Below are 4,825 nucleotides of genomic sequence, written 5' to 3' on the forward strand. Positions count from 1 at the left end.
TACACATGATATATGTTTTCTATATATTATTTAAAAAATATAATAAAACATGAATAATGAATGAGTATGTTATTTCTTCGACTAGCTAATTAATGCAAAATTGAGTACCCTTTTTTATTCGATTGAGGTCATATTCTGTTTGGTGAAAGTTTCAATCACCTTAATTAAATTCTGTCTTTGTGCCTTAACTTATACAAGTAATAATATGTTATATATTATTTGGTATATCTTAATAGTTATTTCCCATAGCGGAAATGTAAAAAATCATATTAAGGTTTGTTGCCAAATAATTAGTAGATGAATAATAGTAGATTATATTATTTTGAGAAAGTATTTTCATTATAATTATATCAAATCAATATTTAATTATGATAAAATATGTTAATTATAATTATATCATAGAATTATAATAATTACGATATTTATGTTATATATTTTAATCATTTATGTACGTAAATAATTATAAATCAATCAAATCAAATTATCACGGTAAATAATATGTTGTATATTATTACGGAAAATAATTCGTAGATAAAATTGAAATTACACCCGTGTCATATAATTATAATTGATTAATTGGTATAAAATGAAATTATACCCGTGTCATAAGTAATAATCTAAATAATTATATCTTAACAAAATATAATTTGAAATAATTTATAAACAATTATCTTAACAAAAATAATTATTTAATAATTGATTTAAAAATCAATGCAAAAAATAATTTTTAATAATAGTATTATTAACTGGGTAAATAATATATGGAAATCAATTGAGTAAATCAATGATTTTGCACCTTAATAATTTGATAATTATTACTCAATTAACCAATTAATTGAATTAGTAATAACAATTTCCAATTTCAAATTTTGTATATTAAGTAATTATTAAAAACTGGGTAATAACGATTTACATGGGAAAATCATTGATAAATTCAATTAACCATAAAGAAGATAATATACTAACAGTTTTAGTATATTATTTATGGCAAGGAAAATTATTTCCTCAAATTAAATTTTATATAATTATAGTAAATCTCTATAATTAAAGCAATATAAAACTGCTTTATATATAGTAATAATATTATACATATTTATATATCTCTTTTTTTATTTTTTTTAAATATTGACATATAATTAATGTAAAAAATATATAATATTAAACTGTTTTGTTATGCATATATATGAATTTATATAATAACCCGTATAATTTATACGTATGGCATAATACATATGTCAAAAAAAGATTCCATAATTTTTGAAAAACACTTATAATTTTTTTCTATTAGTATTAAGTATCTCTATTAAAAATTCATATCGTTTGTAATTAGTGTATATATATATATATAAAAGTCGTAATAGTCAATTGTTTCAATTATTTTTCATCTACAAAATTTGTACCTTATTTGTATTTCTTTTTTTCTTTATTATTTTTCATACCTAATGACTACAAGTTATGATTTTATCAATAGTATTACCTGTAGTAGATTATGTAATGAAAAGGCTTGAAAAATAAAGGTAAGGATTATAAGGTTATGGAAAGTTCCATCCAAATTTGACAAGAGTAAGACAGTTTATCTAAAAATGGTTCTCATGGATGATAAAGTAGGTTGATTATTCTACATGATTTCTTCGAGTGATGCTAGGTCCAGTTTATATATATTTACTGTTCACATTTTAACTTTATTTTGTGAGTAAACTCTTGGAGGAATCAACCACAGTGCGATTTAATAGAGTTGTAAGTGCTAATAGTCTTCGTTTTTAATTTGTTTTACAGTGTGATAAAATTCATTGTTCAGTGAAGAATTATTTGGCAAAGATGTTTGAGAATGATCTGATCGAGGGGAAATTTTATGTCTTCTCAAATTTTTTGATTGAGGAATCAAGCGGAATTTATCTTCCGACTACACATGTGTGTAGAATAACCTTTAAGAAGGAGTCACGTATAGTAAATACGATCGATGATCGTAACATTCCTGACAATCATTTCAATTTTCTCGATTATGCTGATATATTGAGACAAACAAATGAAAAAGCTAACTTATTTGGTGCGTAGCTAATTTGTATTATTATTATTATTATTATTATTATTATTATTATTATTATTATTATTATTATTATTATTATTATTATTATTATTATTATTATTATTATTATTATTATTATTATTATTATTATTATTATTATTATTATTATTATTATTATTATTATTATTATTATTATTATTATTATTATGTTGTTTCATTTATTTGTCTTTAATTTCATGCTTTTAATTCATCTTTTTTTTTTTTAAATTAGATGTTATTGGACTCTTAACCGGAAAAGGAGAACTTATAAAATCATATTGAGTATTACTAGATTATTTATGGTCATATTGAGTATATATGCCTGATTTATTGAAAAAAATAGATTAAATAACTATTTTATAGTTAATACAATTAACACTATATTAAGAAAAGAAAAACAACGCATACAAGTTATTCTTTTATTAATTAAATTATTATAATTAAAATGAAATTTAACATAAAAACTTAAAATTATAATTTCAATCTTATCACGTGCATGGCACGGGTGATTAAACTTGTTATTATATAATTTTAAGATCATTTAGTTATGTTTATTTTTTTAAAAGTATTGTCATTATTGGAGAGTAACTAATGTTTATGATAGTACAAAATTAAAAAATAAAAATACAAAATATTAATATACTGTGTTTTCGAAATATAAATCTTAAAGTAAATATATGTAATTATAATTAATGATCATAATTAAAAGTCTTTATTTTATTTCAATTTGTTCAGGACATGTTTATCTTAAATTTTATTTCTTTATTAATTAGTATTTTTTGTACATTTAATTATCATTAATTTATGTAAATCAAAATGTATAACTTAAAAAGATAGATACGTGTCTAAAAAATGAAAAAAAAAATATTTTGTTAGTAAAAAATTTATGTCGCTTTAGTTTTTTTTTTTTTGCATCATATCTTACATTTTTACTATAAATTAGAGATAAATTATTAAATATAAATTAAATTTACTACTTATTATCCTAATTTGAATTCATTAAATTCGATTTATATAGAAATATAAATGGAGATAACTAGGTAATGTTATTGGGTTTAGGGGATTCAGGTAATTTTAGGGTGACTTTGGTTTATCAACGTAAATTAGCCTAATATATGATATTAGTTATTGTTATATATATATGAAAAATGTGACATATTTATGCATTGTTTAGATTAGAAGAATTTGTAGAGAAATAAATAACATGCTGGAGAAGAAAATGGATGAAAAAATCAATTTTTCATTATTTGGTTCAACAAAGAAATTGAATGGAAAACATAAAAGTATATATGGAGCTCACGTAAATTTTTTTTCTTCAAAGTTGCGAAGAAAACTGATTCAAAAGTGCAAACATGGATAAAAATGCAGAGTTACCATTTGAATTATAATTTATATATAATATATAAAAACATTAATATAATTTTTCTCTATTATAATTTTTTTTCTTCTTACTTTTCCTTCCATTCAAGCAAAAGAAATTTTTTTCTCTATTTTTTTTCATTCATTTTTTTCATCTAAACAGCACACAAAAAAATATACTTTTCTTTCCATTTTCTTTCCTCTTATTTTTTATCTTATATCCAAACAATAGTTTAGTGTTTATCTATTTATCTTTTATTAATATTGTTATAACAAGGATACATGTAACTTTATAAAAATGATATAACCTAAACTTTGATTATCTGAGAATTTATTGAGTGGATAGAATAGCTCCACGTCACAAACAAATGAATGCTAGCAATAAGGATGATCACAAAAACAGCCAAAACGGGTATTTGCAGGGATTACTTGCGTTTTGGAGCTAGTTGGGGACTCCTGAAATCCTCACGACCTGCCATGCGAAAATGGATGGGGACTAGCTAGGGGTGGCAAACGGGTCAAAACCTGTCGAGCTGGTCGCATAACCTGCCAAAAAAGGTGGGTTTGACTGGAAATTTATGACCGCCAAAATTAAAAATCCCGCCTACCCTGCACCGCCTAATCCATGGGATTTGGCAGGTTTCGGCGGGACGGGACAGGCTTTCCCGCTGAGCCAAGCTTTTATTTTGGTAGAACCATTTTTTTACAAATCTCTATGATGTTATTGATCTACAAGAGGATGAAGATGATAATTGAAGAAGTTTTAAACTTGAAGATGTTTAATTATATATTTTGGATAATATTTATTTTTCTTTGGACAATGCTGGTTTTATTATTTTGTTTCAAAAAAATTGATTTATAATTATATTTATTACATATTTATAATTATAAAGACGTTAATGTGTATGAATTTAAAAATTATAATCTTTTTATGTTTTTAGAAATTATAAATTTATTGAAATTGTTGTGAAATTATATATATTGTTTAATATTTAATAGTTTATAAAAAAAAGGAGATCCCGCCAGCCTACCATTAGGCGGACAGGGGGAAAATTCAAGACTGTCTTACTAGGCGGGGCGGGCTTTTGGCGAGATAGGACGGACTTTTCCGTTTGCCACTCCTAATAGGGGCACAGACATAAGTACCCGCCCCATGAAACTTATTAAATATACGCGAATATAAAATTATTAATTTATCCTAATTTATATATACGTAAATCTATTTCTTGAATTTAGTAACCCTAATTTTTGCCTCTAATTCGAATTTTTTCTTTTTCTTTCAGAATCATTCTCAGCCTTGATCCTCTCTCTCTAACTCACTTTTTCTACCTCTCAAGTCCGTTACTACGTCGCTCAGTATCGTCCTAAAAAATTATGTTATATTATTATGTTGGATTATTT

The sequence above is a fragment of the Arachis ipaensis genome, chromosome B10 (genome assembly GCF_000816755.2).
Source record: "Arachis ipaensis cultivar K30076 chromosome B10, Araip1.1, whole genome shotgun sequence".
Lineage (NCBI taxonomy): Eukaryota > Viridiplantae > Streptophyta > Magnoliopsida > Fabales > Fabaceae > Arachis > Arachis ipaensis.